Raw genomic sequence first — 27,053 nt, 5'->3', positions numbered from 1 at the left:
TGGCTAGTAGCTATCGATAGCTCTCTCTCTGTCATGAATTTCCTAAATTCTACATCCATTCTAATTTGGTGCTCTTCCCTGCCTCCTGCTGGAGTGAGCTCCATAGTTTATCTCTGTGCTGCATGAAGAAGTCCAGCAGTGATGCCCAGGAATGTAAGGACAGGCCCAAGGGGCGAGGCTTTTTATAGCTTTCCCGAATTTTCCCTGTCTGTGTGAGTCCTAACCAGTTGAACTTGCAGCTATAGCCACTTGCAGGGTTGTCAGGAAGCTTTTTACTGCTCCTTGCTGCTGAGTCATTGAGGTGGCAACTCCAAGAGCTGTGTGGGAGGTGCTGGCTTATGAAGCCCAAGGATTTCATAAGACTATCCTCAGCAGGTACAGCAGCCTGGCCCCATTGGGTCAACACCAAAGGGGAGATGCCAAAGGTTATAATCTCTTTGAAGTTTGAGGGTAAGGTAACTATTTTATGTTGGGGTGATGAGCCCTATGGTTCTGTGATGTTTGTTCATGCCCATACTTAGGGGCAGGCCTGTGCAGGGTGTGAGCAGCCAGCTACACTTGCGCTGAGCCTTGAAGGGCTAAGCTGGCCAGTCACAGATCAGAAGCTTTTCTGTTTGAGTTTATAACTTTATTCTAACAAGACTCCCACCCTGGGCATCAGACAAGCTCTGCATGGGGTTCCAGGACTGGTAAAGGATGAGGCTGATTCAGTCCTATGTGGTTGGTATTCCTGGGTGAGAGACAGGAGAAAGCTTCATTGCTCTGCAAGTGATAGCTGGGTGGACACTCAAGTGAGTTAGTTAACTGGGGCTTCACATTGATGGCGCCTCCTTCCTGTTACTTCCTGGAGTGTGATTTTTGTGAGAGCCTAGAGCCTAGATTGGTGTTGGATGGAGGAGAATTTGATAGATGAGCAGTATCCTCTTTTCACAGTGGCCAACCAGATACCTCAGTGGGAAAACCCGCAAGCAGGGTCTGAACACAAGAGGGCTCTCCCCTCCTATTGTTTTGGCTGCTGGCATGCAGAAGCATTTCTGCATCTGGCCATGATGGCAGACCAAAGCCATCCTGGCTAGTACAGTGGTACCTCGGGTTAAGAACTTAATTCATTCTGGAGGTCCGTTCTTAACCTGAAAGTGTTCTTAAGCTGAGGTACCACTTTAGCTAATAGGGCCTCCCGCTGCCGCAACACCGCCACCGCCCAATTTCTGTTCTCATCCTGAAGCGAAGTTCTTAAGCCGAGGTACTATTTCTGGGTTAGCGGAGTCTGTAAGCTGAAGCGTCTGTAACCTGAAGCGTATGTAACCCGAAGTACCACTGTAGTCATCAAAGCCATTCATGAATTTGTCTAATCTCTTAAAGTCATGTAATCAGTGGCCATCACTGCTTCCTGTGGGCATGAATGCCTTACCTCAGATCTGTGCTGTAGGAAGAACAACTTGATTTCAGAAGTCTTCCTGAATCTTCCAACACTCAAGTTCTAGTGTTATGAGAGAGGGATTCCTATAATGTGGGGTGGGGCTTACCTACGCCTCTCCCCAATATTTTATTCAAGCTGGCATCCCTGCAGTCTAAGTCAGCCCTGTCCTTAATTTCAATTAGTCTCCTCTGAATAGGACTAAAATTGGATGCAACCCAATAATTATTTTTGGAAGCTTTTTGAAAGCACTGCACCTTCACTTGTCCTGGTTCGAAAAGACTAATATTTCCATTTATTGCTCCTGTGCAGATATTTAAAATACATGATTAAAACTGTGACCCTTTTATCTTCTTTGATACCTTTAGTGAGGGCAAATTACTTGATCCCTATTTGCAAATTCAAAGCAATACCGAAGTGATATGCAATTCTGCCCCCTTCCCCCCACTTCTTCATCATTGGCAGTGTTTCGGGCAAAGGGTGCCCTGAAGTAACCTAGCTGTTGTCTAATTATATCACGTCTCAGTGGAGTCCTTGGCTTCCAGTAAACTGCACAGATCCAGATGTCTGGAGCCTCTTCAATAATTAAAAGGACAACATGCACACACACACACACACAGAGAGAGAGAGAGAGAGAGAGAGAGGAGGGGGAGGGAGGAGGGCATAGAGTCTCGCTAAGCCCACCCATATAGCTCTGCTGGCTATGCAAAAATTTTTAAAACTTGGCAGTTTTTGCTTTGCATGTGTGAGAGATGATGAGAATCTAAAATAAGGGAGGACAACATATATTTCAAGTGAAAGAACAGCATGACATGAGCAACACCAGTTAGTTTTCAGCCTGCGGGAACCATTTTAAAATGGACCTGGCCAGAGAAACAAACCAATTTTCAGATTCTAGAGAAAACATGCCTTCTCTATGTACCTTGTCCTCCACTTTGACATCTACTACAGTCCTTCCTCAGTTTCATTTCATTTATTAAGTTGACTTACCAATCCATACAACTGAAAGGTTCCCCAAAGATAAATAAAACAAAGTGAGACAACCCTTTAAGAAGGATGTTGACAAACTGGAACATGTGCAGAGGAGAGCAGCCAAGATGATCCAGAGTCTTACAAGACCACAAGCTTAACATGAGTCAACATGTTAAAGCAAAAAACAAAACAACAAACAAACAAAAATGAGTCAACAGAGTGATGAAGCAGCAAAACCCCTAATGCTATTCAATGCTACGTATAGTGTCCAAGTCAAGAGAAGTCATAGTTCTGCTCAATTATGCCTTGGTCAAACCACACCTGGAATACTGTGTCCAGTTCTGGGCATCACAATTTAAGAAAGAGATTGACAAACTGGAACATGTTCAGAGGAGGGCAAACAAGATGATCAAGGGTCTTCAAACCATGCCTTATGAGAAATGATTGGGGGAGCTGTGTATGATTAACCTGGATATGAGGAGACTGAAAGAAGATATGATAGTCATTTTCAAATAAGGGCTGCCACAGGGAAGATGGAGCAAGCTTGTTTTCTCCTGCTCCAGAGGGTAGAATTTGAACCAGTGGCTTCAAGTTACAAGAAAGGAGATTCCAACTAAACATTAGGAAGAACTTTCTGATGGTAAGAGCTGTTTGATTGTGGAAGTGATGACCTCTGAAGGTGGTAGACTCTCCTTCCTTGGAGATTCTTAAGCAGTGTTTGGATGGCCATCTGTCACGGATGCTTTAGGTGAGATTCCTGCACTGTAGGGGGTTGGACTAGATGACCCCCAGAATCCCTTTCAACTTTATGATTATATGATTCTTTGATCATAAACCTCCCTGGGGATAGCATTCCTACAGAAAAGTCCCGTTCTTGTGTTGCCACCCCACAGGCCTCTCAAAACTTCTGTTTGTTATTTGGACTGTAAACCAATCCTAAGGTCATTTTTAAGCCACACAGGGTTCCTTTAACAAATATGTATTTGCCTTGTATGTCCTGAAGGATGTCTTCCTCCTTAATTGAGACATGGGTTGAAACCCAGATACTTACTCCCCTTGCTTTTTCAGGCATCCTCAGAGGAATACCAAGAACCTACTGAAAAACATATCCAAGGAAGCAACTCTAAACTTTTTTTTGTGGCACTTCCTGCAACAGTGCAAAGTTTGGAATTTCTTATCTCAAAGTATTCCACACTCCCCTGTATTTGCTTGTGTTTCCTAAACCATTAACATTCCATGGACATATTTTATGACTCATAATCTCTTCATAATTTCAGAAATAGTCAGTTTCTCTCACAAGGGACCTTACAGTCCTGAAGGGAGGATTGTGAGCCCTTCACGGATCTACTCAATCAGTTTCAGAGAGGCCTAGATGCAGAGTGGAAATCAGAATTTGCTACATTTAAAAATGAAATTAAGGATGAACTAAAGGACTTATCCACTAAGCTAGCAGATCTTACCTCTGCAGCTAATGAGGCCGTTGAAATAGGTATATGACATCAGGAAGCCACTAAAAATATTATGAAGTCTATAGCAGATGTAAAATAAATGTGCGGTCTCATTTTGATGTTAATACGAAATAAAATATTTGTACTTGTTGAGAATATTAAGATCCTAATGACTAACATCAATAATGTAACACTCACATGATCATTGCTGAGCTGACCATACATGTTAAATGCTTGTCTTGAATGTGTGATACAACACAATGTTTTCACACCACAACTTTGCATGGGGTTTGCTTACAAAAACCTACCAATGCAAATGCACATCGTAAGACAAGACAGTGTCATCAAAGCAAGCAGGGGTGCCAACTTGAATGAAATATTGGGGGGAAGCCCCGCCCCACATAATCGATCACATGACACAGTGCACACACATCATTTGAATGGCAATGCCCATCAATTTGAGGGACCCAAGCCCCCTCAAATATTTTATTTGGTGGCAAAGCACCTACGGCCCCTAGGAGTTGGTTTCTATGAAAGCAAAGAAGTGAATGTTCAAATGGAATTGGAAATGCTTGGAAATACTCAGTTCACTGTGCAAGTTTGCAAGCCACTATGCAGAATCGTGTGTGCATTGGATGTGAAATTTTGTTAAGAATTGCAGAAAACATATACAATAGTGTTGGGCCCTATTCCCCCTTCTGGATTGCCAGGCCCCATAAATTTGTACTCAGCCCTGTACAGGGTCATAGCATGCTGACATTACTCCCTTCTTTGCCCGAAACTGTGGGGGTGTTGTGATGTTATCAGAACTTTTGGCTCCTTTGCTGGCCTAACAGTTTAATCCAGCTTAAACCAACACCTCTCCAACCCTGATATGCATTTGCGTTGCAAGGGCATGGCATAATAGCAGCATCTGTCCCAACCACTGTGCATTAATTAGGAGATGGTGCAGAATGACCTGAGAGCATATTTCAGTCAGCTGGCCTTGACCTATAAAGCATTATGCCTCAACACTGCCTTTTCCCATATGAACCTTCCTCCATGGTCAGAGGAGAGAGGACTCTTGAGCTCAAATCCTGCTTGTGGGTTTCTCACAAGCACTGTGGGATAAATCCAGCCTCGTATAACCTACAAACTTAACTTTAATGCATGAAGAGTTAAGACCATAGAGTAAGCTATCCTGCCAGGCTTAGCTAGGTCACCCCCCCCCACCTTGGGAGGAAGGGCTACAAAACTCGTTATCCCACTTTCCAGCAATATTTCATCATGTGAGGTCTTAGACCATGTGACTTAAGCCATCTTTATGTTCCTATACAAATAATTTAGAAGCATTTGCCACCTTTGGAACCTAAGTTTTGCTGCCTATTTTTTCTTACTGCTGTATGGAAGAGCACATGAATTTGACCTTTGATGAGATTGCAAGTAGACCATTTTTAACTTACCAAACGTGTGGTCTCTTTCTACATTAAGGGAAGTGGGAAACTCTGGAAAGGAATTAGAAGGGGATATTTTAAAGCTCTAACAGCCTATATTTCCATGCTGTACTTTGTTGCATGTTTTGTGATTTTAAAGCTCTGCTGGGGTTCTTTCACCAAAGAGTACTTGTCCCAAACCTGGATCTTGGCATCCAGGGAATCCTCTTTTTATTCTTTAACCAAATTACCAAAACACAAGACACTTTGGGTGGCATAAGGCAGAGCTGTAGCTATGAGGGGCTAGCCGGGTTTTGGGGTTTTTTGCCCCAGGTGAAGTATTCAGAGGGGTGCCATTGAGGCTCCCAGCCTGTGTGTATGCAAATGCATAGTTGGTGCCAAAATGGGTCTTTGACCCAGGCAAAATAAAGGCATATGGTCAGCCACTGTGAGAATAAGATGCTGGACTAGACGGGCCATTGGTCTGATCCAGAAGACTCTTCTTACATTCTCATGCTGAGAGAAACAGACAGAAAGAGAGATAGATTCTCTCTCTCTCCCCATTCTTTCCACATCATTCATCATTTAACTAATTTATGCATCACCCTATAAAAAGGGGGTTCTTGTAAAATGCTGTGGGTGCAGATCGTGTAAGGCAGAGGGCAAATCACATGTTTCTAAATATTTTTTTAAAAAGAAAATGTAACTTCCTATGATGAAATAAAAGGCAAACCAATGGGATGGCCAGTGTATAGTGCATTGTTTCTCTTGCCTCCTTATCTCCTTCCCATATCATTACCCCATACATTCCTCCTCCTCCTCCCCATATCATTTTCTGAACTCATGATTGGGACAGAACCTGGCTGGCACGTTAATCAAAGCACACACTTTGTTCCAAGAAACCAATCAGCCAACAATCTTTTCATCCTCCTTGCTCATCCTGAAGCATGAGATCCAACCATGTTCTGAAACTTTGACATTTCCCGTAATAACTGGGACTGACAGTTGTGGGGGTGTGAGAGCTGGTACAAATTACCAGGCTCCACTGGTTGGAAGGGGCCCCAGAGCCTGACTCTCTTGCACAAGTTTTATGCAGCTCTTAATGAAATATGTATATCATCTTCAATGCATGCACAATTTTGAATAATGGCATGCAAACATGTGCCGCGAACCAAGCATTCCTGACTCTCTGCAAAAAAATCTGTTCCTGCGCTTTGACAGTATGATGGTGCAGTCTCATCTTGTTATGAGCATTTGTATGCTTTCACAAGCAAATCCAGTGTGAATGCAACAAAATAGTTGTGTGAATGTGAATGCAAAAAAATGGTTGTGTGATGCAACTTTGCTGTATACAGTGGCGTAGCGTGGGTTGTCAGCACCCGGGGCAAGGCAAGTAATTTGCGCCCCCTAACCCGTGGATTTGCGCCCCCTAACCAGTGGATTTGCGCCCCCTAACCCTAACCCCCAGATGTTGCGCCCGGTGCGGCCGGCCCCCCCTGCACCACCCATGCTACGCCACTGGCTGTATAATACTGCATGTGTGTGAAGGGTGTGTGAAAGGTAATGTACTTAGCTCAGGGTAGCAAAGCACAGACAGATTTACAAATGTGTGTCTACATGCATGCGTGCGTGTGTGTGTGTGTGTGTGTGTGTGTGAGAGAGAGAGAGAGAGAGAGAGAGAGAGACATAGTCCAGAGGTGTTGTCCTGTTAAGCTGCAATGGATTGTAATGAATTGCTTTGAAGTAATTTCAGCACCAGGTGTGGGGGGGAATAATCTCAAGCCCCCGCCCCCGGTCCTATCTTGTAGTTTGCAAGAACAAAGGTGGCAACTCTAGGTGTCTCTTGTCGTGTGGTTTTGCTTTTCATGCTGCATTTCTATTCTTAGCTGTAATAGTATCTCATGAAATAAAGATTGGAGTATAAGTAGAGATGCAACATTTGTAGCTATGGGGAAAACCTTGTTTTAACCCCCTACCCCACCCATTAACATTTTCTTTGGGAGGAAATTAAATTGTTTTGGGGGGGGGGAAATGCAATATTCTTTTTTTTTAAAGTCCTCTTTACATATCAAAAGTCACTTTGCTACTTTAAGGACATAAAATGCATTATGTATAATATGATTACCATAGAATTATCAGGCCTGGCATTTTAAAAGTACAATTTATTCAGACAATGATTACAAACTGAATTTATTTTTTATTTTGTTACAAATGGAGCTATATGCACAAGCTTCTTCCTTTTCACATGTCGGTTCATTTCTTGACTGGATGTATTTCTAGACTGACTCATCTTTATTTTCATACGCTGCACCATGGAGGAATCGAAAGCAGTCAAGAAACAGGCAGAGTCAGAGGCTGTATTGCGCAAAAACCTTACCACCATCTTGCAGAAGGGACATGCAGTCCCAGAACTGCATTCCTTGACCTGAAAACATGTATGTAAAAATGTCATCTGTTGACATTTGGTACTTGCCTTTCCCACACCAATATAGGTTGGGGGACACCTGGCTTGACAGCAATACAGGGATCTTTGTAGATCACAATCTTAAGATGAGTCAATATTGCTAATGCAGTTCTGAGCTGCATGTGTGCAGCAACTGATAGTGTAGCAAGAGCAGAAGATCATCCTTTTCAAATTCTATTAATAATACTGGGCTTTGAGGTGCTTATTTGTGAAGTTAAGATTTCAGGCTACAGTTTCTAAACTATGCTAAGTATTTCAGATATTTTCTCTAAAGTAAAATTCCCCAATGAAGAGAGGTTGCAGCATTTGGGACGCTTCCGTTTAGAGAAAAGATGAAAAGGAGACATGATAAAAGTTTATAAAATGATGCATGGCCTGGAGAAAGTAGACACAGAAATTTCCCCCCTCTCCCTCTTATAACAGGGCATCTCATGAAGCTGAAAGTGGGGAGATTTCAGGACAGATAAATAAAAGCCCTTCTTCACGCAGTGCTAAACAGAGATTCCCTCTCTATGAACACCAAAGTAAGGAACTTAACAAGGGATTTCCATGAATAAGGAGAAGAAAAAGAGATTTTGAAATATGCTGTCAGCTAAGCAAGTGAGCTGAAGTTTAATTTGTTGGACTCAGACTTCTTGGTGTTTAATAAGCCTTTGAGGGTACAACTACATCATGTGCAAATGCATGTAAGAACAGAGCCCAAAGGAGCTAGTTACACTGTGGAACTCACTTCCCCAGGAGGCAGAGATTGCCACCAACTTGGATGGCTTAGAAAGAGGATTAGACAAATTCATGGAGGAGGAGAGGGCCATGGAGGGTTGCTAGCCATGATGGCTATGCTCTGCCTCTCTAGCTGGAGGCAGTGATGTTTCCAAATACCAATTGGCGGGATCCTGCTTGTGGGTTTTTCTGGTTGTCCACTGTAAGAATAGGATGTTGGACTAGATGGGTCATTGACCTGATCCAGCAAGCTCTTCTTATGTTCTTATGAGTCTGTGTAATTCTTAATCTCCTCCCCACCCCTGCAAAAAAACCATAGTTGTGAATTATTACTGTTTTGCAAGTCAAACATTAAAGAAGTGCTCAATGATGTTATTATCTCCTGCTTTCAATGCTCAAAATGCATTTGGAATTTGAGAAAAGAATATATATGGGGGGGGGGAGGTTTTTTGTTTTGTTTTTTTGTCTTGAGTGTTAAGTTGTGGGTGAACATATCAGACGACACAGCGATTCTTCAAACAGCTCTTGTTTATTCACAGGCCAGGATAGAACTGAACTGAAGGCCTCAGCCAGCCTGCTTATATAGAGCTCCAGTACCACGTAAATGTAACAACTTTCTAAAACTATCCAATCACTGAACGTCACTTTCGATCCCTTATTTGCATAACTATCTACAGTATCCCCCTGCTGGCCCAGGGTGAGGATTTCAGTACATAACATTGAGGATGAATTATCTGGGATTTCAAAATCTGTTCCTCCAACAGCTGATCAAGCTCCTTACAACATTGTATGGCAGAAAAGAACTATAGGAATGGTACCTAAAAAGCTTGTATGTTCTGCAGCTTGGTAGCTATCTCTGTGTGTATATTCAAATATAAGGTTGCTATGGATAGTGGCCAGAGCAATGACATAGAGAGAGCTGCCTAGTTAGCAATAAATGTCAAGATGTCACTGAGTGAACACATAATTCCCTTGTCTTCCTTTTCTCAAAAAGAGCATTGAACATCGGCCAAGAAAATGAGTCTTTGGTGGGAAAGAGTGAATGTGAAACTAAAAATGAGAGAGCAGCTTTTGCCCTGAGTAAATAGTATTTTTTTAAAAAAATAAAAAATTAACAAACCAGTAAAAAAAGGGTGCAAACATCAGAAAAAGAAAGAAAATAAATAATTAGAAATTTAAACAATAAAGCATCGCAGCCTGGAAGGACAAAAGTACAAAGATATACAGCACAGCTCCAAAAGGATGCTAAAGCAATAAAAAGGGATAGTAAAAGTCATACAAAGATTTATCTTTACAAATAATAAAGGTATATAGAAACAAAAATGTTCTCCACCTGTCCTGTGAGTTCCATCATTACTGAAAATAAAGGTTCTATATCGAGTGCCGCAACCCCAGAGTCATCCGCGACTGGACCTAATGGTCAGGGGTCCCTTTACCTTTACAGTCTTAAATGAACTAGACCTTTGCATATACTGGTGACACTGAGTGACCATGTGCCTCAATATCTGTAAAGGAAATATAATTGTGTGTGAATGTAGGCCTTTCCTGGCCCTCATGTTCATTGACAGAGCGCCTATAAGTGTGCCCGCACCCCCATTCCACCCCCGTTCTGCCTTCTTCTGGGTCCAAAACAATCTGCGCATCAGCAATTGCATGTCAATTGGATGTGTTTAAAATGGTCTCTGTGTGTCTGTGTGTGTGTAGGGGGGGTGTCATTTGAACTCTGCCCTTTAGATACTAGTAGTTTGTCAGGTATCTTTTCATGGAGGGCAAATTGCCAATATTCTGTTTGTTATGTATTAAAGTTCTCACCCTGGCCACCAGGAGTATCATGTATATAGTTTTCACTCAGGTCCACGTCAGTTAGTTTAGGTGAGAAACCCTGAGTTGTTGTTGCTACAATGTTGACAGCCGGCTGCCTATAAAAGCAGGCCAGCTGAGCTGTTGCTGTTCAGTTCTGTTCTGGCCTCTGAATAAACAAGAGCTGTTTGAAGAATCGCTGTGTCATCTGATATGTTCACCCACAACTTAACACTGCTTGTTGTCTCCAAATTTCTGAAACCCTTCATACACTTTCCCCTTGACAATAAAGCAGTGAGGCTAGATAATAGTACTCTTCTAGGTTTGAGGGGGTGGGTGGGTGTTAGTCTGGTTGATGCCCTGAGTCCCTTCCATTTCTCTGGATCCTGTACTGAGTGAGATTAGAATCTGACAAGAGGAGTAGAACAATTTTCTTTGCGGGGCAATGATCGTAGCTGGCCAGTTAGATGTCCTCATCAGCATCCCAAAAGGATGAGCCAGGTCCCAAGAGCTACAACAGAGTGATGGGGCCCTCCAGGCTAATGGGTGGGCCTTTCCTCCACCCTTGTCACTTAGCTGCTATTTATTTGGGAGAACAAGAACTAGTGTAATGTGTGTGAGCTGAGCTGGAAGCAGGCTGGAAGCCAGAGACACAGAGACCTTCTTGCTCTGTGCTGGATCTAAAACTGTGACTAATGGAGAAGCATGATCTGTTGCACAGGAGCCAACTGACGTGGCTGCTTGGGCACCCACAATAATATAATTGTGGAGGTTGGCCATGTGCGAAAAGCCAGCAGGCAGCAGCGGAGCTGCCTCTGAGAGAGAAACAAGCTCCATCCTCTGCAGCCAGCAAGCAAGGCACCCTTTTCTTGAGAGTAGGGCTCGTATGCAGAGACAGAGTCTCTCTGAGTCCAAGTTGCTCCCCATGGAAAAGCATATCTCGCTGGCTACAGCGAGGAGGAGGAAGAAGAGCTGCTGCTGGCAGCAACAACGCGGATGTGCAACCTCACAAACATACACCTGCACATAGAATGTATGATGTCACATTCACTATGTGTAAGTGTGTGCATGTGATGTTGCACGACTGCGTTGCGGCGGTGGGCACCCACAATCCTGAGGGCGATATGGCACCCCTGATCTGTTGGGGTGCTAATGCTGTGAGCACCTCCATCTTAGGCTCAGGTTATATATATATGTGTGCAACTAAAACCATATATCCTAAAGATACCACATTCTCTGCGTTCCAAGGAAACTGGGTAAGCGCTTGGGACCCCTGGAGTCTCTCGCTTCTCAGAGATTGGGATGGCACATAACAAAGGCCTTGAGGGGAGACTGATGTGATTAAGGTTAGTTGTGACTATGTTGATCTGAAGGGCTTGAAAAACAAAACAAATGAATTAAGTTGCAATAAGGATGTGGAAACACAAAGCAAAAGAACCAAAAACTACATGAGCAAGCGCATATTTATTTACTTAAACATCAACAGCTAACAGCTAGATGTAAAAACAGATGTTAAAACTCAAAATCCAAAATCACAAAACACACAAACACTTTTCCAAACCAGTCAGAAAACAGCAAACAAAGAATCAGCAGCTAGTTCTGGAAATGGCAGTCAGATTTCTTACAGGTGATGATATAAAAAGGGCTTGGAGGACTGGAGTAAATATTTGAACTATATGAAAAGCAATTGTAATAAACAGATTACGCGAGTAGGACTGCAATAAATTTTGTAAGGAGGACTGTGCGAAATATTGCAATGAAGACTATGAAGAGAATTATTAGTTAAGGACGATTAAAAGTAATAGAAAAATTAAGAAATGTAGATAAAGTGATAAAGATTGAAAAATCTTCAGATGTGGCAGATGGAAGTCCAAAACATTGTATAAGATAAGAAAATATGTTAAATGATTGTTGGAAATGATATGTTTAAAAATTGATAGATAGAGATAGAGAGAGAGAGAGAGAGAGAGAGAGAGAGAGAGAGAGAGAAAGGGCTTGATGCAGAGATATCAGGAAACCATCTCCCGCGTGGTTAGGGCCATCTACATCTACAAAAACTAAATTGCAGCTGCTTCTAACAAGTCAGCTTCAGATGTACTGGGGCAAGAGGATGCTTTGAGAACAGCAACCTGCTGGCTACTGGGAGATCCATGCCAGCCCTTGGAGACTTTTGCAGTTCCTCCAGATATCCCACCACCTTCAGCCTGGACCCACATTTCCTTGGATTCACATTTCCTTGCCTCCTCCCTCTCTTGGCTGCTCACTAACTTCTGGGTCAATTTGTCTGAACAGAAAACAACAATGTTAATTGTCTTCTGGCATTTCTCATAATTTTTAAATGCATTTTTGTTTGTTCTGTGTTCCCATTATAATCTGGATATGAATAAGCAATATGCAAAAATAATATTTTAAGTGTACCAAGAGCAATAATTTAATTAGTGTAACTAGAACACTTTAATTCATCCCATCAAATTAATGAAGTGTGAGCTGGAAATGCAAAAGGTATGAACTTCTGTGACATGGCTTGGATTTGCTGTTTGCTTGGTTACCCGGTCACCAAAACACAGAGTTGCATTACAAATTGCCCTGTTGATTTTTGCAATGTCGTAATTGGACCTGAAGGCTACAAAGCCTTTCCAGAGCAAACAGGGAGGAAGCTCCAACCAAAGAATGGTAGTATTAGGACATATTGTCCGAATTATTTGAATGTCTTTGATCAATGACTTGATTAGGTTGATGCTCTTTTGAGCCACCGGGTCATTCTCATCCAGATGAACCAGCAGGGCATCTGGGGGGCCATGAGCCGTGATCGCTCATTGTAACTGTGGCAGGAGAACATTCCAAAGCATCCCTCACTGACCCATTCAGTATAAGCGGACTCTTGAGTGGATGCTCCAGGTGTTTGTCTCAATGATTCGCAGCTGCCCTGTGGACAATACTGTGGCCGATGATCCAAACGTGCTTGCTGGAAATATCTGGAGGAAAATGAAGAGGAATCTGTAAGTGGAAGCTGACCAGGGCAGATGTAACCTTTGTAAGCCTTAGAGCGCCAGCTGCCCATCGCCTTGATGTGGTCTGGATCCAAGCCCCAGGCCGCAGCGAATGTGGTAGCCCCGATGCGGAAGGAGTGCCCAGAGAAAGGCCTCGGGTTGCCCCCACATGCCAAGATGACCTTCCGCAATACAGAAGTAAACTGGTGCCTGGACAGAGGGCGGGCATTCACGTGACTCAAGAGTGGGCCGCCTATATCAGGCCTCACTTTCAAGAACCTATGGGTGTCACAGACTGGGCATGGGCTGTTGTGAGGCGAAGGGGCTAATGTCAGGATGGTGCCTCAGTGTGACTGATCTGTCTTGGGAGAATGAATTCTAATTTTTAAACAATCCCTGCAGAATGTACTGTGGTACCTCGGGTTAAGTACTTAATTCGTTCGGGAGGTCCGTTCTTAACCTGAAACTGTTCTTAACCTGAAGCACCACTTTAGCTAATGGGGCCTCCTGCTGCCGCTGAGCCACCAGAGCAGGATTTCTGTTCTCATCCTGAAGCAAAGTTCTTAACCCGAGGTACTATTTCTGGGTTGGCGTAGTCTGTAACCTGAAGTATATGTAACCTGAAGTGTATGTAACCTGAGGTACCACTATAATATCCTTAATACCCAAGCCTGCATGAGGTGAAATCACCAAGCCTCCAGTGCATTCACCAATGCACAGAGCCCCCAAAAAGCCAATGAATATGCGGCTTGGAGTAGCTGAACCTCCAAACTGGACCAACAAACACTGCACAACTTGCCCCAAATCAGCCGCAGGGTCTTGAAAGTAACAGGCTTCCATGAAGCAGGTAATGCTGGGTGCATGCAACACCAACCCGCAATTAGCTTTTTTATGTGGAATGTATTACAGGGGTCAGGCAGATGGAAACATTTGCTAAAATAAGATATGGCTGCCCTGTGGAGGCTCAGGGTCTTGATCATGGGTAGGCAAACTAAGGCCCAGGGGCCAGATCTGGCCCCATTGCCTTCTCAATCTGGCCTGCGGATGGCCCAGGAATCAGTGTGTTTTTACATGAATAGAATGTGTATTTTTATTTAAAACGCATCTCCGGGTTATTTGTGGGCCATAGGTCTCCACCTACATGGACAAGTCACAAAGTCAAAATTTAACTAAAGATGGCAGACTACCTAAAACTTTTTTTGAACTAACTGACAGTATGGACTTGATTGATATTTGGAGGACAAAGAACCCCCTAGGTAAAGAAGGAACATTCTTCTCCGAGGCCCATCTGGCATGGACAAGAATCGACCAAATATGGACAACTAGAGGGCTGGCACCTAAGATTAAAAAAATGGAAATCTGCCCAAAAACCTGCTCCGACCATAACGCTTTGAAAATGGAATTGAGACTTACTCCAGTCGGCTCCTTCAGATGGAAAATGAATGACACCCTGTTAAGAGATCAGGAGACTGTGAAGAAGGCCCAAAAAACGCTGAAAGACTACTTTGAAATAAACTTGAACACTTCGGTGGAAAAGAGAACAATCTGGGACGCAAGTAAAGCGGTAATGAGAGGGTTTCTGATACAACAGAATACGATTAAGAAAAAACTCTGGAATGGAAAAAAGGATAAGATATTAGAGAAGATAAGAGATGGAGAGAAAAAATTGAGATTAAAACCAAAATCAAAAGAAGTTTTAAGAGAAATTAAATTCCATCAAGCACAATATGCGAAATTGATAAATCAAGAAGTTGAATGGAAAATTAAACAAATGAAACAAAGATCATTCGAATCGGCGAATAAATGTGGAAAGCTGCTAGCATGGCAGTTGAAAAAGAGACAAAAATTGAACTTTGTTACCAATCTGGAGGTTGAAGGAAAAAATATTCAGAAACCAGAAGAAATTAGAAAGTGTTTCCAGAGATATTTCAAAAAACTGTTTACGCAAGGGCCTCAGGAAGAGACTGAGATAGACCAATTTTTAAAAACTAATGGATTACAAAAACTATCTCAAGAGAAGAGAACAAACTTGAATTACAGAATAACACAACAGGAAATCGAGGGTGCCATTCAGAATATGCAACTAGGTAAATCTCCAGGCCCAGATGGACTTACCTCCAAGTATTATAAGACATTAAAAGACTCTTTGATTCAACCATTAATGGAGGTATGTAACCTGATCATGGAGGGGAAAGGAGCACCAGAATCGTGGAAAGAAGCTTTCATCACATTGATACCTAAATTGGAATCTGATAAGACCCAACTCAAGAACTACCGTCCCATCTCACTCCTTAATGTGGATTACAAAATTTTTGCTGACATTCTGGCAAACAGACTTAAAAAAGTGTTAAATGAAGTAATTCATAAAGACCAGGCAGGCTTTCTTCCAGGCAGACATTTGTTTGATAATACCAGGAATATTATTGGCATTTTGGAATTATTGCAGACTAATATCAACACGAAAGCAGTTTTAATTTTTGTAGATGCAGAGAAGGCCTTTGACAACATTTCTTGGAAGTTTATGAAGAAAAATTTGGAAGGGATGGGAGTGGGACGGGCGTTCCAAAATAGCATAGAAGCAATCTATTCAGAGCAAAAGGCCAAATTGATAGTAAACAATGTGGTGACAGAAGAATTCAAAATTGAAAAAGGGACACGACAGGGGTGTCCTCTTTCCCCACTGTTATTCATTTCAGTCCTGGAGGTGCTTCTGAATTTGATTAGGGAAGACCGGTTGGTGCAAGGGATACAGGTCGGAGCGAAACAATACAAATTGAAAGCTTTTGCAGATGACTTGGTTTTAACATTACAGGAGCCAGAATCTAGTACAAAAAGAGTTTTAGAACTAATTTATGAATTTGGTCGGGTGGCGGGATTTAAGTTGAATAAGCAAAAAACCAAGGTTTTGGGAAAAAATTTGACACCTTCAGAAATAGATGGGTATCAGAAGGAGATAGAGTTAAATGTGGTCAAAAAAGTGAAATACCTAGGGGTCAATTTGTCCACTAAAAATTTGAATTTATTTAAAGACAATTATGAAAAATGCTGGTCTGAAATCAAAAAGGATTTCGAAACTTGGTCAAGATTGAAACTTTCCTTGTTGGGACGAATTGCAGCCGTAAAGATGAATGTATTGCCAAAGATGTTGTTTTTGTTTCAAACCCTACAGATCATGGACAGAGTGGAATGTTTTGGAAAGTGGCAGAAAGATATCTCGAAGTTTGTCTGGCAGGGCAAAAAGCCCAGGATAAAATTTAAAATATTAACCGATGCAAAAGAAAGAGGGGGATTTGCCCTGCCGGACTTAAGGTTATATTATGAAGCTGCATCTTTCTGTTGGATGAAAGATTGGTTTTTACTAGAAAACGCTGATGTCCTAGATCTGGAAGGGTTTAACAATGCTTTTGGATGGCATGCATACTTGTGGTACGACAAGGCAAAAGTTCATAAAATGTTTAAAAACCATATTGTCAGAAAAACCTTATTTAATGTCTGGACTAAATATAAGGACTTGTTGGAAAACAAGACCCCGAGGTGGTTATCACCAATAGAGGCTAAGGCCCGTAAAAGACTTAATATGGAGGTTGGTTGGCCAAAATATTGGGAGATAATAGACAAAATTGGTGATAATTGGAGACTGCAGAGCATAGATAAACTAAAAAACAAGGTGCAAGACTGGTTACATTATGCTCAAATCCAAGAGGTCTTTAAAATGGATAAAAAAATAGGTTTCCAGGTGGAAAAATCGAAGCTAGAGACAGAATTACTTGAACCAAAGACTAAGGTTCTATCAAGAATGTATAACTTGCTGCTTAAATGGAATACTCAGGACGAGACAGTTAAATCAGCCATGATAAAGTGGGCACAGGATATTGGGTATAACATTATGTTTGAGGACTGGGAAAGGTTATGGACCACCGGTATGAAATTCACGGCATGTAATGCCCTGAAAGAAAACATTATGAAAATGATATATAGGTGGTACATGACCCCAGTCAAACTTGCAAAGATATATCACCTGTCTGATAACAAATGCTGGAAATGTAAGGAGGCTGAAGGGACATTCTTTCACCTCTGGTGGACTTGCCCGAAAGTGAAGGCCTTCTGGGAAATGATCTATAATGAGCTAAAAACGGTATTTAAGTATACCTTTCCTAAGAAACCAGAGGCCTTCCTTCTGGGCATAGTGGGCCAGAAAGTGTTAAAGAAGGATAGAACTTTTTTTATGTATGCAACTACAGCAGCAAGAATTCTTATTGCTAAACACTGGAAGACACAAGATTTACCCACGCTGGAAGAGTGGCAGATGCAATTGATGGACTATATGGAATTGGCCGAAATGACTGGCAGAATCCGAGATCTGGGAGAAGAAACAATGGAGGAGGACTGGAAAAAGTTTAAGGATTATCTACAAAAACATCATAAGTTATATGAATGTTAAGATTTTGCATGGTTGGGAAAATTTAGCTTCAGCAATAAAATTTGATGATTTGGGAAATTAAGTTATAACTATGAAAGGACCAAAACTTAAAATACGCCTATTTTAGGATAAAAGAAATTTGATAATAAGTATTTTAAATTTAAAGTATAATTATCTGAAACCACAAAAAATGCATGAAACAAGGTAATAATTTGCTGACATCTTTATTGTAAAGAATGCAGGGTGAAGGAGATGTGGGGAAGTCCGGTCGGTTATGAACAGATGTTCTGGAAAGATGAATTTTATCTATTTTCTTTTTCTTTTTGTTCTGTTGCTTTTGTTATTTACCGGAATATATATTTGTACCTGGAAAAAGCAATAAAAAATATTATTTAAAAAAAAAAAAATATTTGTGGGCCATAGGAATTCGTTCATTTTTTCCCTTCTGTCAGGGAACTGCCATTGGAGCTAGAGGCGGAGGGAAGGCTCCAGAGGGATGCAGGAGAGGGTCCCAGTAGGGAGAGAGGCAGCCCATCTGCTGGGGAAGGAAATCAGCGTAACACCAGTGGAGAAGGGGGGCAGATGGGGGAATCGGAGAGGAGGCTCCAAGACTCCTCGCCGGAGACCAGCGGAGAGAGTACGGGTACTCCGCTGCCCACACCCTCCCTGCGCAGAAGACTTCCGCGCAGGGAGAGTAGGAGGAGACTTGGCGTCAAAGAACTTTTATGCTGGAAAAGGTTCAAGAAACGCCCACTGACGGATTCTGCCAGCAACTGAGACAGTCACGATGCTGGAGGCTGTTCAGTCAGAAAGGGTTTAACCAGGTAACCTCGCCAGCAGTGGCGGCAACTTATGCACGAGCAACCCCTAAATCCATTACACCTTCAAAATATAGTCTGCCCCCCCCACAAGGTCTGAGGGACAGTGGACTGGCCCCCTGCTGAAAAAGTTTGCTGACCCCTGGTCTTGATGGTCAAGCCTTTTTGCTTGAGAAAAACCATGTATTTTAGCACATCAGACTCCCTAGAAGAGTGCCTGTGAGACGAGCAGTACTAGTATCATCTAGTCTGTCCCCAGAAAATCCATAACAATAGAAATGCACTTATTTAATTTAATGAATTAATATCCTGCTTTAAAGTTATATTTAGATGTATTCAGCATTTGGAGTGTCCTGCCTTTCTCCCATCACCTGCATCCAGTATACCTGAAGGAGCATCTCCATCCCCATCGTTCAGCCCAGACACTGAGGTCCAGCTCCGAGGACCTTCTGGCGGTTCCCTCACTGCGAGAAGCCAAGTTACAGGGAACCAGGCAGAGGACCTTCTCGCTAGTGGCACCTGCCCTGTGGAACTCCCTCCCACCAGAGGTCAAAGAGAAAAACTACCAGACTTTTAGAAGACATCGGAAGGCAGGCCTATTTAGGGAAGCTTTTAATGTTTGAAGTTTTATTCTGTTTTTAATGTTCTGTCGAAAGCCGCCCAGAGTGGCTAGGGAAACCCAGCCAGATGGGTGGGGAATGAATGAATGAATGAATGAATGAATGAATGAATAACTATGAAACTTACTCCCATGGGAAGCTAGGATGGCCACCAATTTGGATGGCTTTAAAGCAGGAGTAGACAAATTAATGGAAAAGAGGGCTATTGATGGCTATAGTCAGGATGGCTATGATCTTTCTCTATGGTTGGAGGCAGCAGTGCTTCTGAATCCGTCCCTGGAAACTGTGGGTGAGGAGAGGGCTCTTGTGCTTGATTCCTGCTTGCTGGTTTCCCACAGGCATCTGGTTGGCCACTGCGAGATCAGGATGCTGGACTAGATGAGGCACTTGCCTGATCCAGAAGGCTCTTCTTATGTTCTTAGTAAAACATAATCTAAAATGACACTCTTGTAAAAAAATATTTAGTTCACAAGGGATAGAGCAATACGCGTGCCAGAACATACCAAAAGCAAAACAAACCCTAAACCCTTGAGTATTTCAAATATAAACAGAAAGATTACTTTGGGTTTTTATAAAGCCTGCTCATTTTTTTTGGCTGGAAACAAGGAGAGACAGAGCTCTAAACCACTTCTTGCCTATAAAAGCTGGCACTTATAAATTGAGAGAAACACTTCCTTCCAATATGTGTGTTTTTAGGGCCCACTTTATTTTTATGATTGCAGGGTGTTTCAAGTTGTTTGTTTAAATATTGTATTTTAATGTATATCCACCATGGTACCTTAGGGTGAAGAAGTGTGGTGTAGTTGTTAGAGTGCCAAACTACGACTGGGAGTGCAGGATTCAAATCCTCACTCTACTATGAATTTCCCTAGATGAGCTTGGGCCAGTTGCTGCCTCTTAGCCTACTCCATGTATTCAACGTTTTCGTTCAGGTTGAGCTTTCCAGAAGAAAGTCTAGCCTCCTTTTCGTCCTTCAGTTGTCCCTTTCCTGCTCTTTGAGTTTCTTAAAGCACTGTAATATCAATATTAAAATGTCGCAATTATTTTGCAATGATGGCTGTCCTGAGTTCAGGATGCTCAGTATCTGTGTTATCCAACAAAGTCTTTATATTCCATGTTCAAAAGTTCAATTGTCTTTTATGACTGCTGGGTGGTGACCCCACTGGGTGTGGTAACCCAGTCAAGAAAAATGGGGGGCAGACTATGTTTAGGGCAGCTTTTCTAGCCCCCCCCCCTTTTCAGGGTGAGCAGAGTGTATCCTAAAAAGGGCTGCTCAGTCATGGATATAGCTATCAAGCTGCTCACCTCATTCCTTGAGTCAGAACAACTGAATCTGTATTCACCGCCCATGTGCCAGTTTATGACTAGGGGCTTCCAGATTTCATGGTCCTGCCCACATTACCATTGCCAATCACCATGGGACTTTGGGGGTTTGGGATGGGTTTTTGAAAGATGCCTGTGCGTGAATTTGTTTTATGTGTGTAGATCAGTGTGTGCTGACCATGACACAGTCTTTGCAGTAAGGCTCTATTCCGATGGCATGAGTATCACGACGATCGGTAGATTCCTATCTGCTGCAGCCTTCATCCGCCTTCACAGCCGCTGTAACATGCCACTTGTTATCTTCTGCCTGTTCTGCCATTGCAGACTTCTTGGATCCTTATTTGCCTAGCTCCTTCCCTTTGACCTTACCGCCTTGTGTGGCCCTGCTGAGAGTCCAAGGCTTCCAACAGCTTCTCTCACAAGGGTCATAGGAACGTGAAAGCCCACTCACCACGGCAAGGTGATGATCTAGCAAGTAAGGGCCCTTGATCACCCTACATATGAACAGGAAGACTTTTGGCAGTCACTGAGCTAGCTGGATCTAAACAAAATGCACATCTATATAGCTAATTTTGCCATTATTATCAGCAACTAGGATTTTCACCACTCTTGGCAGTTTGTGGTATTAGGAAGGCACTGTACATCAATCTGGGGAGCAACACTAAAAAAAAATATTTCAGCCCCCCAATGAATAGGTAAAACAGCCTCTTTTACAATTTGCACATTGTTAAAATCAACAATGGCACCTCAACTGCTAATACTTTAAACAAGACTTTGTTTCGGATGGGATAGGGGAAGTGGACAGCACAACAGAATTTCACTTGCCTGAGGATTTCTTTTACTTTTGACTGGAAATATGATATTGTAAGCAGCTCGCTAAATATCAGAAGCCAGAGAGAGATATTTGAAAAATGCCCAAATGGTGGGATGCAAGCTGCTTGCCCTCTTTTTCATCGCTTGCAAAATCAGGATAAATAATTTAAATCTGTGCAGATTATTCATTGTTTTAAATCAGAACGTGCACTTCATAAACACACCAGCTGCCCATCTACTCTGACATCCTCTTTCTACAGAGCTCAGCCAGATGCCTGTGGCAAACCAGCGAGCAGGATTCAAACGCAAGAACAGTCTTCTCCCATCCTGTGGTTTCCAGCAACTGATATCTAGCAGCATTTTGCCACAGACTTTGGAGGCAGAGCTGAGCCATCAAGGCTAGCAGCCGTTGAGCGTCCTCTGTGTCATGAATTCATCTAAACGTTTTTTAAATATATCCACATTGGTGGCCATCACTGCCTCCTGTGGGAGCCAGTTCCATAGTTGCTGCATGGATAACTTTCTTTTATCTGTCCTGAATCTTCCTACATTTAGCTTCGTTGGATGTCCATGGTTCTTCTGTTACAAGAGGAGAAAAAGATTTTCTCTACTCACCTTCTCCATTCCGTGCATAATTTTATAAACTTCCATCCTGCTACCTCTTACTTGAATTTTCTTTAAACAATGAAGTTCTTGACTCCGTAACCTTTCCTCACAGGTGAGTCACTCCATCCCCTTTAACATTTTGGATGCCCTCTTCTGAACCTTTTCTGACTATACAATATCCTTTTTGAGCCAAGGTGATCAGGACAGTACATAGTAATCCCAAAATAAGGAGTTTCTGTAGAGCTACAGCAGTTTTGTAGAGGGAGAAGCAAAGGGAGGAATTCCACCCTACTGTGAGCGTCACATGATTGGCCATTGTGGAAAATAGAGTGCTGGATCAGGCTGAACCTTTATTCTAATCCTGTGTGACTCTTATGTTCTGCTGGAACAAATCCAATAAAGCAGCACACACTTTGCAGTCTTTTTTTTTTATTTACCCTTCTCTTGTAGCTGTTGCTTGAAGTAGACAGCTTGATGTGCAGAGATCCGCATGGCATGCATTTCAGACCCCATGTTAAAATTTCACAAGCTGGCCAGAGGTGTCCTGTTCTCATCCTGTGGAGGAGACCACAGAGCAAAGCAGTAAATATGGCTTGGTTGTTTTAGCACCAAGGATAGCTCCTGGGGAACCACTTGCTCGGGTATGTACTGGAAGTAAACTGGACCTTTCCCATACTTTAATTCCATTCCATTAAAATCATTGTGATTTTTAGTTATGATGATGATTGATTAAAATTATTAGTTGCTTTTTCCCACGGCAGCTGAAACAAACTTACAATATTTTAAGCCCCAAAACAAACACAGACATTAAAAACATCATAAAAAATATAAAAGACAATTCTATTTTTTTAAATAGAAACATCAGCTTTGGAATACTCAGCTTTATGTTGAACAATAAAAATATCTCCTTATATTTGAAAGCTGAAGTGCTAAGTATGTGCATATTACCTATGGTGTGTTATGGAACAAAGAACTGGACTAGATAGGTATTTGGTGAGGTACTGGGTCCTCGTGTCAAATTTCATGGTGTCAGCTTATTCCTTTAAGTTTACGGAGATGGGCAGAATTTTAAAGGCTGGAAGCTGTGGTGGGTGGCAGGGTGAAAATCTGTAAAAGCAGGAAATGATATATAATGAATTGAAAAAAAATGTTTAAAAGTACATTTCCAAAAAAACCAGAGTCCTTTTTGTTGGGGATAATTCAGAGGGAAATTCCCAGGTGTCAAAAAAGACTATTTATATACGCTACTACTGCGGCCCGTGTTTTGTTAGCCCCCAAATGGAAAATGAGCAAGGTCCCAACCAAAGAAAAATGGCAACTTAAACTGTTGGAATACGCGCAGCTTGCAGACTTAACATATAGAATAAGAGAACAAGAAGAACGCACGTTTAAAGAAGACTGGAAAATGTTTACTGAATATATGGGTAAAAATTGTGTTAGTTTAAAAACGCTGGTAGCATTAACATTAATTCAACGGTGTAAATAAGTTTTGATGGATGTAACAATGGATTAATGAATGGTTTAGTTCATGTAAAATATATAGTAAAATATATAGTTCATGTAAAATATATATAGTTTGCAAAATGAACCATGGAAAGAGAAGAAGGGCAGTCATTGATTTAAGGTCGTTTAAATGAATATTTTGAAATGTAATTTAGAATATATATATATATATATATATATATATATATATATATGAGAAAATCTGTAAAAGCGAGGTTTGCAAAGCTACTAGGAGCATCCACTAGGAGGGCCAAATCCAGACGACGATGAGGCAAGTGGCTACTTTTCTGTGAAGGAACCAGTTTTTACAGACGGACTTAAGAACTTGGAAAACACAAGGTTTGTATATTTCTTATTCATAACAAGGTAGCTCGTCACATATTAGGGATTCAATGAGAAAATAAAAGAAAACTGAGGTGCTTCTTGCATAAGGGAACAGTTGGAAGGGTTCGACTACTTGGTATTGATCGATTAATAATCCCTGTGTCCCCTTCAACTTTTAGATGTCAAGCCTTCTAGAATCAGTGGCTAAGATGACAGTCATCTTGATCTAGAATTTTGTCTAGGGAATGAAGTTCCAGTGCATGTGATTCTCAATTCTGTCAAAACCAACTCCTGCCAATCAAGCCTGTGCAGAGCTTGTCTGAGGCCCGGGCAGGAGTCTTGTTAGAATGAAGTTATAAACTCAAACAAAAAAGGGAAAAAAGCAGCAGCCGGTCCCTGGTGGGGACCCCTGCCTGGCTTAGCCCTCTGAGGCCTGGGGCCTCAGCTGCTCTGTCCTTGCATGGGCCTGTTGCCAATAATGGACAGAGTCTGCTGCACATGGGCTGAATGTGAGACTATTTTTAAGAGCAAACATTTGCCATCTGCAAATTGAGCCTTTCTTCCTCTCACTGTTGTGGGGAAGGGGATATTGCTCTTGTGCTTGAATCCTGCTTTTTGGCCTCTCACAGGGGCATCTGGTCAATGACTGTGAGAACAGGATGCTGGACTAGGCGGGCCATTGGCCTGCTCTCATCATCTCTTCTGTTGTTCTCACAGAAACCACAGGAGGGGAGAGTTGCTGTTGTGCTCAGCTTTGGTCAATTCACCACTGTGTGCTAACCACAGAAGCCACTTAGCTATTCTGCAGTTTCTCTTGGAAGGTAGTGTGAGATTTGGAACAGGTGAGTGATGCCTACAGTGGCCTGGAGGGCCCAAAGTGGGCATGGATAGGAAAACAGAGAGACCAGAACAAGACGTACCCTGGCTGCATTTGGTTCATATTATTTGCCTCTAATGGTTTTTCATTGCCTCGTTGCTGTCAGAGTCACACAATGGCTTGAAGAATTACGAGTGAGTGGTAATGACTGTCCTTGAGCTAATGAGGCTTAATTACTTCAAATTTGCAAAGTGCTTTGATACATGCTCTCGAAATGTAAGGAGCTGACATGCTCCAGCGTGTCTGCGTCTCCGTCTTCTCTCACTACTTTGAGTTGTCCCAGCTAGGAGGAAGAGAATCCCATCAAACCAGAATGAATATTGATGCAGGTTTCGGGGAACAGTATGCATGATGCCCTGAGTCCCTTCCAACTCTGGGGTTCCCGTATTTGAGGTGGGTGAAAAAGGTATGAGAACAAGCTCAACAAACCAGTCCCTTTTGTCTAGGCAATAGCTGTGGCTGAGTAGTTAAGCACCAGGATCAGCATCCCAAAAGGATGAGCTGGGCTGCAAGAGCTGTGACTCTTGGGGTCCTCCGGCTGATGGTAGAATGACAATTGGATAGTAGTTAGTTGTGTGAGAGCTGAGCTGGAAGCAGGCTGGAAGCTGGACACACAGAGGACCTGCTTGCTCTGTGCTGGATCCAAAGCTATGACTAATGAAGGAGCAAGTTCTCACTGGGTGTTAATGCTGTGCGCTCCTCTGTCCTATGCTCAGGCTGTATATATGTACAAATAAAACCATGTATCCTAAAGACACCACGGGTTCTGCTGATCTTCATTCCAAGGAACCCCTGGAGTATTTCACCACTTGGAAATAGGGGCGGCTTGTAAAAATATTATCGACAGAGGTGAACATGTGTCAATAGGGAGGGGAAGAGCTCCTTCTGCCTAGCAAATGTCTGTAGGACAAGGGAGGGGAAACTTAGAGAAAATCAGAACAAGTCCACTCAAACCAGGGGCAGTTCAGCCACACAGGGAGGTGGATTACTCAAGGCCAGGAGAGTGCTATCAATGGCTACTAGCCACAATGGCCATGCTATGCCTTCATGGTCGCAGGTAGCCATTTTTCTGAATACCAGTTCCTGGAAGTCACAGTGGGGGAGAGGGCTCTTGTGCTCAGATCCTGCTTATGTGCTTCCCATAAGGGGTTAGACTAGATGAGCCATTGGCCTGATCCAGCAGGCTCTTATATTCTTATGACATGCAAGTCCAGGGTCTGGTGCTGATTTTTGGAGGCTAGCACTCAGCATAATAGCTGGGGCCATACAGCCACCCAGAAGCTTAAGGAGTCTCAGATCCAGCCTGAGATGACTTGTTAATTGCATGATCCAACTGAGAAACACATGAATTTAACTCAATTCTACCTCTTTGTTTATACCTCCTTCCTATCCCCTAACCCAGAGGTTTTCAACCTTTTTGAGTCCATGGCTCCCTTGACCAGCTACGTTCTTTCTGCGACACCCCTGTGGGGCTCAGGAGCCCTGTTATGTCACCCATTGTCTGTTGCACTGGCAGCCTCTCACCTTTTCCTCAACACCCTCCCTTGTGGAGGGTTCCTTCAGCCTCCTCTCCTCTCCCCTCTCCTTGGGAGTCCTACAGGCAGCCACTGCCACTGCCCCTCGTCTCTGAGCTGCCCCCCTGCCCCAAAGAGAGCTCACACTGTTTCCCCCAGGGGCCTGGGAAGAGGATGCCTCCAGCCTTAGAGTCCCAATGGAGACTTGCCAAAGGTGAACATGAGGCCAGCAATGGGCGCTGCCGGGCCTGCGTGGCAGCACTGGGCACTCAGCTTCCAGGCAGGCTTCAGACACAGCAAGCACAATAAAGTCCAGTGCAGCACCTGCCTACCCAGCCTCCCACTTGTCTGTCCATTCCCAACAGCAAGGACTGGTAAACTTGCTGGCTGGGCTCCCTCGCCCACTTGCTTGCTTATTCAGCTCCTGGCAGCCAGCACCCCCTGGCCAGTCCCAGAGGCACCATTCGCCTGGGGAGCTTCTAGCCAGGGCTGCTGCAACAAACAGCTGTGCAAGCCTTTGGGAGGCAGAGACCCGAGAGGGCATCAGAGGAGAGAGGGGAGGAAAGATGGACAGAAGCCAGTGTTGCCCGCGGCACCCCTGACTATCATTCAAGGCAGCCCACGGTGCCATGACACACTGGTTGAAAACCGCTGCCCAAACCCATTACTTAGCTCTGGAGGCAGGTTCACTGTTGTGTTAGGAACTCATTCTAGAACTGTAGCATTATTGCTGTCATTATTTTACAGAGCTTGCAAAGATGCCAGGTGCTTTTAAGCCACATCAAAGACTTTTCCTTTACCAGGAGGCATTTGTGTGTCCTCTAACAGTTTAAAATCACATGCTTAAAGCTAGTCAAATGCAGAAATAAAACCTTTCCCAAAGTCCCAAATGGATGCTGAAAAGCCAGAGTGACAGATATTTATAATAAGAGTATGGAGAACAATGGAGGAGGAGGGACAGAGCTAAATGACATGGGCTACAGTTTTGGGGCAAACTTTGGATTTGTCACAG

The 27,053-nt window shown here is 42.9% G+C and overlaps 1 long non-coding RNA gene across 1 annotated transcript; it reads left to right on the top strand.

The window, feature by feature from the left end:
* The first annotated feature begins 353 nt into the window (after positions 1-353).
* Positions 354-24,779, top strand: LOC308468079. The gene is made up of 4 exons (XR_013981452.1): positions 354-450; positions 21,478-21,935; positions 22,274-22,464; positions 24,368-24,779. It is a non-coding gene; the product is annotated as an uncharacterized lncRNA (long non-coding RNA).
* Positions 24,780-27,053: the final 2,274 nt, after the last annotated feature.

Source organism: Podarcis pityusensis, assembly GCF_964106645.2.
Source record: "Podarcis pityusensis genome assembly, chromosome: Z".
Lineage (NCBI taxonomy): Eukaryota > Metazoa > Chordata > Lepidosauria > Squamata > Lacertidae > Podarcis > Podarcis pityusensis.
Note: the sequence above shows the minus strand (reverse complement) of the source record. Positions and strands in the feature narration are given on the sequence as shown.